The 16653-nt window shown below is 38.3% G+C and overlaps 1 long non-coding RNA gene across 2 annotated transcripts in view; it reads left to right on the top strand.

The window, feature by feature from the left end:
- The window catches only part of LOC107656245 (uncharacterized), a 32782-nt gene that overhangs the window by 13489 nt on the left and 2640 nt on the right, over window positions 1–16653 (top strand). For both annotated transcript variants that reach the window (XR_001630538.1, XR_001630537.1), the window contains exon 3: window positions 9947–10082. This is a non-coding gene — a long non-coding RNA (uncharacterized LOC107656245). The remainder of the gene's footprint in view (window positions 1–9946; window positions 10083–16653) is intronic.

Raw genomic sequence — 16653 nt, 5'->3', positions numbered from 1 at the left:
ATATATATATATACATATATATATATATATATATATATACATATATATATATATATATATATATACATATATATATATATATATATACACACATACACTCCGGGTGTGTGTTCACTGCTGTGTGTGTGCACTTGGATGGGTTAAATGCAGAGCACAAATTCCGAGTATGGGTCACCAAACTTGCCCACATGTCACTTCACTTCATTTAATAATTTGGATATAAGCCATGTATGTCCAGAATTATTAAATAAATACAAATATGGGCTGTTATGATATAGGTACACTTGTAAGAACAAGTTCATCAATATATATCTATCTATCTATATCTACACATCAATATATATCTATGCATCAATATATCAATATCTACACACGCACGCACACACACACACATATATATATATATATATCTAAAATATATAACTCGTTTTAAAATGATTATTTTTTAAAATTTATTCTAGAGCATAAAAAAGCTAATATTCATTTCATTAAAAAAAAAGAAAACTATGGAAATGCGCAATTAATCTCCAGAATGAAGAAAACCTAAATGTGAGATGTTGTTTTTATATTGCTATTATTACTACTACTATTGTTATTATTATTAACATGCTTTTTAAGAGCAAGTTCATAAAGTGTGGTAATTTTTAATTACTCCATGTTTGTAGCAATGTGTGTTATCATAAATATATAAATCAGTGTTTTAGTACACAATTTGTTTCTAAATATTCATTGACAGCCCTTATTATACACACATATCCAAACTAAAATTAGGAGTAGGTCATTGCAGTTGCTCAATTATTTTTTTTTGACTTATTTTTCCCGTTATACACATACAATCACGCTCTCTTTCCCAGCAGCCTCTCCACGGGAGGGTTATGAGGAGTAATGGCGTGAGTGTCGCTGTGTAATTAGACAGAGGTCTGCTCGTCCTTTCCTGGGTGACACTGACTCATGGAGGGCCGCATTGGGTCGTTAATGGATAGCTAGTTGTTTGTGTGCATGCCGGGCTCTTGTGTGTGTCCTTGGGTGGGTGAATGGCCTCTTCTCCTCCTGCTGCTGAGGATGTCAGGGCCGCTTACAGTTCAATGGCCATATAATGTCCATTTGGTGCAGCAGATGTCTGAAGTTCACTTTTAAGCGTGCTAGTAAGGTTGGACATGCAGTTACACCCCTCTTTCACAGTATTGGCATCTACAGGCCCTGACGGAGGCCTTTGGCACGTGATGGTCCATCTGTCAGGCTGTCTCATGCTCTTTCTGTCTCTTTCTCTTTCCGTCAGCTGGTTAGACTCTTCAGTCGTGGGACTTACACTTCCCCTGACAAGCTCTTTTATCGGGGCTGAATGTAGAGTGCACTTCTCCCTGCTCCCTCTGAGCCAACCTCTCCACCTCAATCATTCATGAAAACAAGAGGGACAACAGAGCAGGAAGGAAGAGAGGAGGAGGATTAGAAAAGATAGACCATTTCAAGTCATAGATGGAGGTAGTTAATCTTACTCAATTACACGTGTTTCCTGTTTCTCCACTCGCTAAAGTGGAGTTTAACCAACACCTCAGCAGTCCAAGGGTGAGTAAGTGATAACAGTTTTCATTTTGGGCTGAATTGTTTATATAAAAATGTCTTTCACCACTGAACACGTCTCCAAAAAGTTTGCGTTTTCTCGTCTTGCCTTTGTTAAACATGTTTCACAGCATTCCGAGGAAGGCAAACCTTCAAAAGAGCAAAAATAAAATGTGGGGAAATTGAATTGTTTGGCCTTTCCAGCTATCAGAGAATGCGCTTCATCTTCAGTATTGAACATGCCACTTCTATAGGCAGTTCAGGTTGCCATGGTTACATGCCAGGCCCAGACAACAGTCATCAGGGAAGGAATGCAGAAAAAGGAGCTTGATGCATCCAAAGCCTTTTAAGTGTGTAGAATTGCGCCTCTAATGCTGCATCTGTTCCTGCTATAATTGGTCAAAACCACCCAAGGGTCAATCGGAAGAATGTTTTTGAAACGTCCCTTTAAGAGACGGATAATGAAGAGGACGGGAGTAAAGAATCCAGTGATTTCGCCTACGTGACTTCTAAACACTTTAAGGGGAAATGCTTTGCAGTGCTTTGTTTCGTGCCATTGAGTCTGTTAATGACCTGTCATCCGCGTGCTACTCCGTGGGCTGTTTTTCATTTGTAAATGGATTTCCACACATCTGCGTTGTTCCCTCCCTCCCCAAACCATCGTCCACATCCTTCTTAAAGCCTCTTCAGACAACTGCATCGACCGCTGCCCTGAGACTATCTGTTTAAGGGAGTCCTCCAAATTGTTGTACAAATTGGATACCGTGATTAGTCCGGGGGAGGAGGCTTCCTTCACAGAAGTTAGCTGTCGTCATGGCAAAAGGGAAGTGGGAGTGAGATGCTCTGTTTTCTCTTATTAGCTTTGAGAAAATTATACATTTTTTGCTCTAGGATGTATTTTTAGAAGTAATACTAACAGGTAAGACTCTAGAAGTTTGATGGCCTAAACTGAACCAACAGGGTCCCACATCACAAGTTTGATTTTTATTATTGATGTAAGGAGTCAAAGAAAGTGGAGATTTTCAAGTATAATTTTTATTGCAGTTGTGTAAAAAGCCGTCACAAATAGAATGGGCATTCAGAATTGAGAAGCAACAGAATGAGTGAGGAGGAATTAAATATCTAGATAAAAAAAGTTTTTTTTTAAATAGTATGCTTTTTAACTATTGGTTTCTAATGTGTATCATTTTATGGTTTTAAATGTTATTGCGTATTTAAAATGGATTTGCGTAGTTGCAATTTGAAATTGTGAAATTATAATTTAAAACCAAATATCAGAATTTACAAAAATGTGTACACACACACACACGTATGTATATGTATGTATTTTAATCGGTTTGTCTTTTTAAAAATCTAAATATCAGGAAAAAAAGTTTAAAATAAATTAAATACATAAGTACATAGAAATAAAATTAAAAATTAAATAGAATATATACGTTTTAGATTATGTAATTGTATCAGTTTGTTTCTTTGCCTTTTACATGACTTGTGTCTGGAATAATAGTTAAATATCAGCGTGCACAAAAAAATAAAAATGTTTAAATTAATGTTTCATTTTAATACATTAGTTTCTTGCATTTTACATGGCTTATATCCGGAATAATTATTATTTTTTTAAAACTGTGAATATCAGCATTAAAAAATAAATGATACATACATTTGTTTTTTTGCATTTTACATAGCTTATGTTCAGAATATTAAAAGAATCTTACTATTAGCATTACAAAATAATACAGAGCAGGTAAAATAGTATTTATAGAATTTTATTAAAGTCTGATCATGTTTCGGCTCATGTTCACATTGGGTCTTCCAAAGTCTTTTCCAGTAGAAATGTATTTTTAAGTAGTTTCTGAATCACTTTTCCATAAACCGTAAAATGTGTATTGTGATATATTGGTATCCTAAATCAGCAGCCAGGCTTAAGCTTTCATAAGCTGAAGATAAACTATTACCCTTGCTACAAAAAGCATATAAAATGTGAAAAAGGGCCTGTCGCTCTCAACCTCTCCACTTTTGGAGTTCAGAGGTCAGTGTCAAAATGCCTCCATCCAATTAACACTCAGTGTTGGGCCCGAGCCAACGCCTGGCATTTTAACACAGCTGATATGACTGGTGCATCGAGGCCTGCAATTTCTCCTAATCAGGATTTACATATTTTCATGAGACTGGAACTTTCCACCGCCTTGGGCGAGGGCTGATCTTTGATCCTCTATGCTGGTCTGTGAACTGAAGAGGCAGATGTTGGAGGTTTGGCCACGGTACTGTTGTGTTCGCTAACAATTGTTTCAGTACGTTTTAATTGGAGGACAATAAACATTTAACATGGTTTAGTTCAATCAGAAAGTGTTGATTAAAATCTCGGTGGTATAATCAGTTTTGGCTGGGATGATTTCATGCATATGAGTGTTGTGTGTAAAGGGACTGTGTGAGGTAGAAGTGAAGCATTCAAATATGAGTGAGCATGACTGTGTCGTCATGCTCAAGGTCACTGTCCCATTGTTTCAAGTTCATAGCAGTAACCATGACAACAGTCATATTGAGCCTTTCTGGGGTTCTTTAAGCACTTTGACCCAGTCTGTGTGTTTCGCCTCCATTGTGAGCACTAATCGTGACCTCTTGGAGCACTGACATGTTATATATTTTATGAATAATTTTTAAATGATACTTCATGCCTAATGAGAAATGTTTCTCTGTGGCTTGTAGAAAATTGTATATTTGGTTACACTTTATTTTAAGGTGTCCTTGTTACGGTGTAATTATACATGTAAGTACTGAGTAATATTAATTAACTACATGTACTTACTATATGGTTAGGGTTAAGATTTGGGTTTGGCTTAGGGTTACTTGCATGACAGTTATGCATAATTAATTGTTTTTAAAATAGTAAATACATGTAACGTGTAAGAAGGACACCTTAAAATAAAGTGTTACCGTATATTTTTCAAATGCATTTGCTCATTTTCAGGTAGAAAAGCTTAAGTTCGGTTGCTTTTAGTTGATGTCTATTAGCTATAAGTTTTATGGTAGTGTAATTGTAAAAATAAATATAAAATAATTACAGTAGTGTAATTTCTTTGTTTTGCTGTTCGGTTGAAGTTGATTTGTTGAACCTCTAAACCTGTGGGATCCGTCAGCGGTTCTTATTCTGGCAACTCACAATTTTCAAATCAAGTACTGTTAAACATGAATTGAATGCGTATGTGTGAATGATGGTTAGTAATTGTACGTGTGCTTCTGCATGCTTGTTGCATGTTCTTCTTTGAGTGCATTGTTCTCCTTTTGGATGTTTAGTGATGGTAATACTGGGCACAGCTGTGGGGATGCTGTCAGTGGTTGCCATGTTTTCTATTGTCTACGTGGCATCACTCAAACAAAAAAAGCAACAAGTGGGAGTTATAGACAGCAGGGCCTGGCATTGCACCCTCTACCCATAATTATCCTGTCCTGTTAACAGAATCCTGACGAGGGAAAAACAGCCTGCTCTCTTCCTCTGAATTACACAGTATTTAGATCATCCCTGTTCCACTGAGAAATACAGCGATGACACAAAACAGCAGAAGAATGTGCTTAATATGTGAGAGACTTGATGAGTGACTCCGGAAACGTTTCTTAATATGGCACTGAATCTGTCAGAGCGGCTACTGATTCAACACATTTTACTGATTCAACAGCTATTTTGCAGCCTAATTTCTATATCGAAATGATGCATTAACATGGAACCAAATCTGTCATAGTGGCTACTGATTCAAGAATTTTTACAGATTCAACAGCTGTTATTTGCAGCTTAATTTCTACATTGAAATGATGCATTAATATGGCACTGAATCTGTCAGAGCGGCTATTGATTCAACACATTTTACTGATTCAACAGCTTTTATTGGCAGCTTTATTTCTACATTGAAATAATTTTACATTAGCATGAATCAGCAGCTGCTCTTACAGATTCAGGTCCAACACATTTTACTAATTCAACAGTTTGTATTTGTCTAAAATGATACATTAACATGGAACTGAATCTGTCAAAGTGGTTACTGATTGAAACATTTTACTGATTCAACAGCTTTTATTTGCAGCATAATTTCTAATTTGAAAACAATGATATATGATACTTTAACATGAATCATTAGCTGTTCTGACAGATTCAATTCCAACACATTTTACTGATTCAACAGCCTTTTTGCAGTCTAATTTCTCTGTGGAAATGATGCATTAACATTGAATTAGTAGCTGCTCTGACAGATTCAACTCTTATTTGCAACCTAATTTCTACATTGACAGATTCAGCATTACTTGGGAGCAGCTACTGATTCAACAGCTTTTTAACAGTCTAATTTCTACATCGAAATGAAGCTTCATTAAGTGAATAATACACTAAATCAGTAGCCACTCTGACCATGTCTGTCTTAGTTTATCCTCATTTTTGTAGCTAGTACCAAGTATTTCTTTTGGTAATGCAATGACATTAATAAGTAGGTATTGCTATTGTAATAATATAAGGGAAATAAAAATAGTTTTTGGTGGGTCTAAAAATGAATCTTATCTCACCATTTGCATGAAAACCCCCTGAAATATACATAATAACTGTGACCAAGGACATGCAAAGGTGCAAATTATACATCAGCAGCGGTTCTCTTCCATGAGGATGAATTTCTTGCCAATTTTCTTCCAAAAGTTAATGCGAACCATGTGTTGGACCACTGTTTCAAATGGAATCAGTAAACCGAGGTTACAAGAAGCACCCTAAAGCACACTAATATGAAATGAAGCCTAAATACAGGTGTAGTATTCTGGCTCGGGGTCTGTCAGACATAACGTAAGGGTTCTGTGTGAGGTTGCATGCCTTTAGGTATCCGAAGCCAATATGGCATGCTTCATTACGTTTTTTCATCTCCGTTTTCAACCTCCATTTACCTTTAACCAACTACAGCTGCTGTCACCAACACTATAGTGCACACATGTACACGTACAGCTACACACATTGATGTGCTTCCAGCTATGCTTTGATCATAAGTGTTGTCTTTAGATGCAAGCATTTGGAAAAACACGGAAAAGTGAGAAAGCGATACTTTCTCGTGACATGCCAACCTGCTCTTTTACTCAAACAAAATCGAGGTAGCTGAAGAGAGAGGCACATTTTTAGAACACATCGTCTTGGTCTGTTTAATCGGTCGTCCTAATAGCCCCAAATGCCACTCATTATCTGCAAGGTCATATTTGAACATATCATCTCAAGATGGGAGGGAGATGAAAGGGTGATAGGTGGAGGAAAAAGCATGCTGCATGAGAGCGAGGGGTTAGAAGTGAAGGTTAGGAAGAGAACGGGTTAAAGCCCTCATGCCATCAGGGCGGATGAGACCGTATGCGACAGCATCTCGACTGATATGGCAGCGTAGTTTCACAAGAGATGTTGCAAAGTGTTGCTCTGAGGTCATTTTAACCTTGTTTGACAGGATTTTGTGAAGTCTTGGTAATCTTTGGACTTTGTTTCAAAAGATTTCATAAACTCTTATCTTTGGTTGTATTTTATGGCTTTGTCCTTTCATGTGATTATTCTAGTATTATATTAAAGTAAATGTGTTTGTCTGGTATTGAAGACTTTGTAATGGAAGATAACACCAGGGTTATTAAAATGAATTACTTGAGATAAAACAAACAAACAAACAAACGTATTTTATTTCAGGTAGTTGCCAAGGCAACACTTCTCATTTTCATAGTTTGTTGAATGACTAAATTAACTAAAACTAAATAAACTAAAACTTAAAACTATAGAAATAAAAAGTAATACAAACGATAAAAACATACAAAATTACTAAACTTTAAAATTTAAATAAAAGGCAGAAAATATAAAAATATTAAGAAAAAATTGAACAATAGGTTCTATGTGACACCGATGTGACTTCACCAAACCAGCACCCACATTTCAAGGAATTTGGTCATCTGTGAAACCGATTAAGTTTTCTAAAACAAACTCCAAAAAAATCCCAGCAGCAGACACCCCAATTTGGAGACCTTTTCACCTCATTTAAATTTGGAATAATGGAATATGATGTTGCAATGGTTGGTAGGCACCTACGGTTAGAGCTCTCTCACAGAGTATGTAATACTGTTGGCCACTGGCCACAGTGTGTGTGTGTTTAAATGTAAGATGGATTAGGGCTCTGATGGGAATTCCAGCTGGCTCTCATTTCTCCTGTTTCTCCAAACGCCTCATCTTATCTAACAGCCCGAATGCTAGTAGAGAGGAAGAGTGAGTGTATGTGAGCGTGAGTGAGATTTATGGAAAAAGAGATCAAGAGAGATAAAGGAAGAGGAATGACAATATGTTGAAATGAAGTACCTCATTTATTTATGATTTTTAAAGAGACAGTGCACCCAACAATTTGAAGAACATTGTTCATCTCTCTGTCTATCGGCTAGATTTTCAGTCACTTACAGTATGTATTTATTTTTTTACTAAGATTTTCAGTCACAGTATTTATTTCGTTATTGGCTATATTTTTATTTTTTTCATTTATTTATTTTTTTAATTCTTCTGATTGTCTAGAACATTGTCATATACAGTTTGTTTTATTCATTGCAGGTTCATGAATAAATTATTCTTTTGAGTCAGATCTTTTTGATAAGATGATCCAGTTGGCTGCTCTTTATGATTCGTTCATGAATCAAGAACTCGCAAATGTGCCATAGATGAAGATTTTTAGTGGATAACATTTCGATTACATTTTTTTTTTTGTCTATGATTTGACTTGTGAAAACAGTATGTGAGTCATATAGACCCATTTTATAATGCTTTTGTGTCGGTTTTGAAGCTTGAAGTCTCCAGTCCCCATGCATGACAAAGAGCGACCATAATCATTCACAGAAGATAAAGTTCTGATTTAAAATATCTCAAGGGTGAGTGAATAATGCCAGAATTGAATGTTTAGAGCAAACTATACCTTTAAATCTCACTGGGCTTGGTCTTTGGGGAAATACAGTGTGTATGATTGAGTATAGGATAGAGGGTGTTAGAAATGACAGGCAATGGCAGACCTCGCCCTACTTCAGTCTTGATTGGGTCTTTATGGGACCCAGGGTTCACCGTGAGGTCAGTTTAGACATCTGAGGGATTTGTGGCGGTTACAACTTGTTTTAAAAGCCATTTGTCTGGAAAGCCCGGTGTTGATAAAAGTGCATTCATCAGAGCAACACCGGTGCTTGAGTGATGTTCGCGCACCCTCCTCTCCAGTCATTTACAAGAGCGATATGACAGAGATATACATCACGACGACGCTTATGTTATTTACTGAGCTCCTGTTTGGTGAAGTACGTTTACCTAATGAGATGCATTTTGAGGCTTTTCTCACATATGCCAGATGAGCCGCTGGATGATGCATCCTCGACTCCGTTATGAGTGTCATATCATGTTTTTCAGAGTTCCGAGGGTGGCTGATGTAATTTTGCACTGCAAAATGTGTATCATTTCTTTTCCTCAAAGATTAAAGCCTTTGATGATGTTGTCAGGAATTAAGGTGTAGAAATGTCCGCTCGGTTGGCTACCAAAAATAAAATATGGTTGCAATCCGATAGGCCTAATGATTTTCTCAAGCACGGGCGTCATCCCCATGCAAATGTATTCAGATGGTACGTCTTTAAATACTCCTCTGAAAAATGTGTTTTTGGATCTTTTTTTTTTTCACCCTGCATATATAAAAGGTTAATTATGCCCAGTCAACAAATCGGACTTGTAACTATGCAATTAATCTTCTTCGCTCACAAGGGGACACCGAGGTAACGCTTATGCAGAAACACTGTCGCAGCTGCGAGACTGTGTGTCCTTGTGTGTGTGAGAGACATCCGTTCTGCACACCTAATCTCCAGCCTCTCGACATGTCTGTTTATCTGAGACACACATACGCCATCTTCAAGACCTCAGCATATAATGCCTGTGTTCCTCATTACACTAAACAGAGCATTCAATCAGCTTCTGTTCAATTTATACTCCGCGTTCCTCATTGTCACTAGTAGCCTACTTTGGGTATTTTTAAGAGATTGCAATTTTATTTATTTGCTGTAATATTTAGTCATTTACAGATTATTATTATTATTGGTCAGGAGAATTTCACTTATCAGTTATTTATTATTATTATTGTTGTTGTTGTCGGCCGGGAGATGATTATTATTATTAGTAGTATTATTACTTCTACTACAACTATAATTATCACTGGCCGGGAGAATTGTCACATTTATTTGTTTAATGGTTGGTCTATTGTGTGTTTCTACTTTAGAAAAATTCCACCATCAAAAATGCAAATACGAGCTAGATGTGAAAAAAGCACCCCTCCGAACATGAACTTTTCTTGTGATGTCCATTGCTTAGGAATGTCTTTTTTTTTTTTTTTTGCAGTTATCCCTGATTCTCAGAGGTATGTCGGGGTGAGCTGGTCAAGTGGACTGTTATCTCGCATGGCCCTGTACAAACCCGTATGACCGTCTGCCTGCACGCTGAGCCGGGGGAGCATGAGGATAAACGGATGCATGAGGTAATATCTGTTGCCACAGGCATTGTTTAGGGGCAAACATGCTTTAATATGTTTGCACGGAAGTAAGGGAAGACACTGCCCTCCATGGGTCTGTCGATGGTCCAGAAGACACCCCAGAGCAGCAATTCTTGCCAAGGAGGAGTCCGCTAGATCTGAAAATGTGTCTGAAAGAATTACAAAGAATTGTATTGATTTATATGCTGGTTGAGTTATGCACAGGTTTTTTTTTTTATCCACAGGCTTTTCTCCACAGGTAGGGCTGTTGTATGTATTGATACAGTATTTCACAAAACTCTTGATTTGTTTTTGATTCGCTTCCACTCAATTTGCATGACTTTGCTTCTGATTTTAAATTGTGATTCTGATTCATTTGCTCATAATGAACAGTGGTCATGCTGTACAGTATGTTTTTTGATTCACTAAAAGAAGAGAAAAGTAATTTGTCTACATACAACCATGACCAATGTAGTCTCATTCACAAACAAACACATTTCTTGCAAATATTTAGTAGTACATAGTTTATTGCATCACATTCAATATAGACTGCAAAATTGCATTCACAACTCGGGTAAAATATGATTCCTTTTGCCATGAGTTTGAAGATTCATTCATAGAGGGAACAATTGGAAAACAATCTCAGTTAGCACACATTAATATTGTGAATTTTAAGAGTCTGTATCTGGATTCTTCAGCTGAAGATTGTGATCAAAGTTATTTCTACCGAGCCCTATTTGGTTATTCTAGTGAAAATGTCTTGTTGTTAGCAGAAGGTCCTTAAGTGGTTGTTTCTTTTTTGTGGACCCTTTTTTTGTAATTACTCTTGGGGATTTGAAAGGAGGTGGCTTGTCGCTCATAATTCTTCATATATTGACCGTTTTTGTATATGCTGCAACTAATATAACCATCATTTTGCGTCACTTGGTTACATCTGAAAATGATGTAAAGATTCACACTCTCCACAATTAGATGGAAGCAGGTCTGTATTGAGCTGTGGGAGTTTCTGAGGGCTGCACTCTCAGCCTCAGTTTGTTACATTACAAATACAGCCTCCACTGTTTTTACGCTCACGTTTCTCTCATACTGTATCTCCTTCTGTTTACTCCGGACCGCTGGCAGGTTTACATTATATTTCACAATTCAGCTGGCTTGGGGTGAGCTGCACGGATTTTGGGGTATCTGAGATGCTCAACTCACCCCAATCAAACTCAAGCACACACATATTCAGACGCATGAGGGCTGTAGAGACGAGAGCAGGAGAGATGTTTGCTACCATTCTCTTACTTGTAGATGGCTAGTTGGCATCTGTATCTTGCTTTCAATAATCTGTTGTGTTTACAGCCTTTGGCTTCTCCAGTAAGTACAATATAGATTTTCTGCAATGAATTTGGAATTTAAAAATTTAAATCTGAAGTTATTTTAAGAGTTCTGTGCAAATTGTTCCTTTTATTTGCATGGTTTTAAATTCAGTATGTGCTATGTACTTATACAGTATTATGTAGTATCTCTTTGAGACATGTACATTTGTAGTGTTTCATTAATAAATGAGTCTGTTTTTGAAAAAATAAATTAAAGATCTGTCACCTTTCATAAACTTACTCCTATTTATAGTTTGCTAAAGTGTCTTCCTTCTGAAGCCACTGGGTTCTAGTCAAGCGTTTGACTGCTTTAGCGGCCTGGAAAAACTAATCTGTACTGTTAAGTAGTTGAAGCAGGGCTGTATTCTAAGCAGGTTCCAATGTCTCTATCCACTTGGTGTGTCGACCAGAACACAGGAGTGAATCAGGGCTGTCATATGAAATCAATGAAGTTTATTGCACTGACAATGTTAGAGGAGGTTTGAGAGTGTGTGGTTTGACAATGCAACAGATTATAGCAAAATTAGCAAATTAAATAATTAGCCTAACAGATCTTGACATATACTGTATAGAAATAAATCATATTAATGCTAAGGTGCAATTACAATGTAAGTAACATAAGAGTATCATCTCTCTGGAACAATATAGAGTGCTTTGTCCTCTTTTATGTAAACATAGTCAGCACATTGAAATGGTCAATATCCGTATATTGGCAACAAATAACACACACAGCGCATTATATACAACACTCAAATTAACTTATCAGGTAATTATCAGCATAAACAGGTACTCAAAATCAGTCATACACACACACTATGCACACTGTAGCACACACATTGGGTTTATTTCTCCCGATCCTGGGGCAAGTTTTTCTTTCGGCTCATTTTGTAGTGTAATGGCATTGACCAACAGGCCCTTTCAACATCGCCGCCAGTCGATGACCTGTTGTCAGTCTCTTCTTTTAGGAGGCTCATCCTCATCAGGGATTTCAGGAAGCACAATCAGATGAACTATAGGCCGTATCGCTGCTGTTCTGACATGACCATCAGCCCCAAGAAAAAACTTTCACGACACTTCCGATCTGCCACACGGATCGAGGTAACTGAGGATCAACTTGCATGACTATGGTACAGGCTGAATGTCAAATGATGGTCTTTGCCACTTTCTTCTCATCTGCATTACTGGTAGGTATTGCCTTATGAAAGCAGCCCATAATATTTTGGCTAATTTCTGTGAGTGCCTCCATGTCCATTTTATACCCCAAAAAGTATGCCACAGGCTTAGAGTTTAAGATGGCTTCGATCTCTGTCAGGACTGTCTGAAACACTCTAAACCCAGAGTTGAATGAAGGGCATCTTTTATTGACTGAAACCCCCTCTCTCACACACCTCCAACGTGCAGAGGATTGAAGTTGAAACTTATCTGTTGTCTGGTTAAACAACTGCTGCAGGTCATCACTGAGTTGGCCAAAGGATTCTCTGACCTGGGCACAAACTCCCAAGATGGAGAGACAGAACTCCCGAGTATAGTTGTGCAAGCTGTCCATGTTGCCTCACAAACCTACTCAGTACCATCGGGAAAGCATCACAGGTTAGCACTTCAATGTGTACAGCACAGGTACCCCATCTCTTTTTTTCAAAACCGTTCATTCCTACCAAATAGAAAGCAGGCTTAAACAGGGCTGCTGTTACAAGACCTTGTATTGGCAGGACTCAGAAAGGAGCCAGTGGAGGACAATTGTAGAGTCAGTCCAGCAGGTGATCTTGTCCAACTTCAGAGTGAGGAACTTCACCAACTGTGCTCCTGTCAAAGTGGCACAGAGCTTGAACTATTGCTTTTGTGAGGGCCACCCTCGATCAGGCTTGAAGTAAGGCAAGTTGGAGTTCCTCTTGGCGACCTTCTGAACGCTGGCCCCATATGCCTTCTCAGAGGCATTACTGAAGATATGAATCTCCCGACGCACATCTGGATGATTCATATAGGAGGGGCTGTAGCATCTAGGGAGTATTACCTGTGGTAGATATCGCAGCTCATCTTTTCAGGCTATCCATGCTTGCCGGAGCTCACCAGGGAGTTGTGAATCACCCTAGTTCCTGTGGTTTGCCTAGGAACTAGGCTTTGGTAGTATCGGGAAGGATGACTCCAAGAAGGTCGCACTGACTCGCCAGCCACCCGAGAGATGCTTCACATCAACAATGTATTGTATGTGATGGGTCTGTGTTTAAACCCTAGATTGTCCAACTTTCAGTGTCAGCCCAGGCTCAAGGTAGATTCTTTTGGGTCAGCTTTGTCCTGAGAGAGCCACAATTCCAGCTTAGTGGACCTGGCTTCTGGAGGTAGGTGATCGACAACTCCCGACACATTACAGGCCCACTGCCAGATGTCGACCTTGTGGAGGATCTTTAGGTAGCGGCCTTTAGAGATACTACACGGCTTCCAAAAGGTACACTTGGCATGCATGCCAGCAGCAGTGATTCGTCTGGATCCAATTTGTCATTAGCTGTTTGCTAAAGGACTTGAAGGTAGCGAAAGGTGAGTTGAAAGCGGAATCGGCTACCAAGCAGGTTTCAGTTAATGTTAAATCCCCTTAGAGAAAGACGGATCTGACCTTACTTGTGCTGCGGCTGTGTTGGTCAACTGCAATGTCATCCTGATGGTAAGTGAGTGGGGAAATGGCGTTCGAATGGGAATCTGAGCTGGCCTGCGTGAGGGGTTACAAGACAGTTAATGAGGATGATTGAATCTCAAGGTTGTTGATACCATACAGACTGAGCAGGTTTAGCAGGAGGCATGGGAGCTTGTGTCTGTGGTGGTACTCCGACTTTCTGGTGACCACTCAGTTCTATGAATACTGACTCAAGACTAGAGGGTCTGTCCGATGGGGAGAGAGCAATCATGGTGACGTTGAATGGACCATGCCTTTCTGACTCCTCTGCAGTACAAGTAATCATTGGCTCTGTGAGTCAGAACAGCCGGCATTGTAGTATACTCTCCCAGGATCAGGGAACAGTCCTCCATAAAATGCGTTGCACACATCTGAATATTTGGTGTTGTAAATAATGTTGTAAATACTACTTAACCACTGATTTATAGTTGTGTCCTCTTTTGGAAGGCCAAACAAAGTGTTTTCGCTTTCGCAACGAAACACACAGCGTCTTCACGACATGGCGGCGTTACAATAACGTTACACCTTCTTTCTTTGTGTGAACATTTGGGCGGCGTTATGCAAATCTTCCCACATCGTGACGTAGACGTGGGGGCGTGTTTAAACGAGGCGTTTTAGGAGGGCGTGGACCAGTCTTAACTTTTATAAAGAATATCTCTTTGGGTTTGAGATTTTAGTCTTTGCAACTTTAGGGATCTTATCTATTCATGAACAGCTTGTAACACTCCAAAGAGAAAGGAAAACTTGAAATCGCATCATATGACCCCTTTAATAGATGCTGATAGTTCCTCTTTATCCAAGAGCAATGAGATCTGGCTTGAAGGACCAAATTATGTTAGGTTTTTCTAGTTTTTCTAATTATGGTATGTTTATCTAGTTTGAATTATGTTTGCATCATAATTGCATCACTACTGTTTTTAGAACTTCATTTAGTAGTGTTTTGGGTTATTCAGATTTTTTGACCCTTATTTTTACACACATACACTTCTACCAGGCTAGCATGAGCCAAGGCATGCTTATTGGCTCAGAGTTGTTCCCTGGCTACCCTCAAGGGCTGAGAGTAGCAAGGTCACTCATCCGTATGTGGGCGGCATTCTGCTCAATATGACACCCCACTGCCGTTGATATGAGCACCATCAGATATTCTATCATATTCCAGCAGCCTGTGGCAAGGTGAAAATCTGTTTTTATTAGCAGTCAGGAGAAGAAATGATAACAGCTGCAAGAGGACGAAGAAGGGGAAAGGAGAGCAACAGTTAAAAGATGTCAGTAAAGAGGAGAGGTTCTGTTTGGGGTCATTGTTCACTTGATATTTTAACCTCGAAGGTCTGTGAGAGATGAATCTAGATAGCAAAAGACATAATGTATTAGAAATGTTGTTGTTTCTTGAAGAAATCCTTTTTTTTTTACAACTCTTACAATGTGCAATCAATGGCACAAGTTTGGGTGCAGGGCTATGTTTGACTGACCAATAGCAGACAAGAGGAGTGCTTGGGAAACATGTTTGAAGGCAGTCATTACTACTTGCAGATCTTACTTGCTTAACCTGTAAAATAACATTTATTTGAGTTCTAGTACAGTCCCCTGATACTAAAGAGACCAAAGAGTACAGATAAAAGCATTACACGATTATGTTAATCTACTGTAACTTAAGTTTACTTTTCTTCTGCATACTTAAGTGAATGAAAAGGAACAGGGTCTTCTTTATATTAATTTAAAGTTCTTGGTGTTCATATGGCTGATCACACAATGTGCGCTACAGGCTAAATAACTGTTTGTATGGAAGCAAAATGAAGAACTGGCTTTCGGAACCTCCATGGGTTGTTTTGGGCTGCACATCTGATTCAAACCATTTGTCTGAATGATGTTGCCACTAGTGTTGTTTTTGGCGGCCTGTTTTCATTTTAGTTTTAGTCTAGTCTTTGTGTGAAACTGTCATTTTAGTTTTTATTAGTTTTAGTCACGTTCATACTCTTTTTAGTCTAGTCAAGTTTTATTTTCGTCACGTAATAAAGGTTCGTTGACGACGATATTTAGTCATAATTTTCATTGACGAAAGCAACACTAGTTGCCACTATCTCCATCAACCCAAGGTGTGGAGAAAGGGACATTTAAGAAATGCAGATTAAATTGTTTAAAGGAACAATTAAGGAACACATAAAAACCACATTGCGATACTGTATGTTTGTGGCTTGTTTTAAATCTCCATCTTGTGATTTTATTTATATCTTTCGAATTTCATCTTTTTAAAGTGAAAACAGATCTCTCTCTGTTTAAGGAAAATTGATTTATTTAAGTACTTAATTATTAAAACAGGGCTGCCTGCCAAGGGATGCTGTCAGACCCAATGCCCGTCGCAAACTGGGTAACATTATTAGACACATTAAAGGGTTAGTTCACCCAAAAATGAAAACTAGCCCATAAATTACTCACCCTCAAGTCATCCTAGGGTGTATATGACTTTCTTCTTTCAGACAAATCCAGTCGGAGTTATATTAAAATTGTCTTTGATCTTTCAAGCTGTTTAATGCCACTCAGCGGGTGTTGCATG

This window comes from Sinocyclocheilus anshuiensis, unplaced genomic scaffold (assembly GCF_001515605.1).
Source record: "Sinocyclocheilus anshuiensis isolate Anshui unplaced genomic scaffold, SAMN03320099.WGS_v1.1 scaffold183, whole genome shotgun sequence".
NCBI lineage: Eukaryota > Metazoa > Chordata > Actinopteri > Cypriniformes > Cyprinidae > Sinocyclocheilus > Sinocyclocheilus anshuiensis.
The sequence above is the reverse complement of the archived record's forward strand: the minus strand, read 5'-3'. Positions and strand labels throughout refer to the sequence as shown.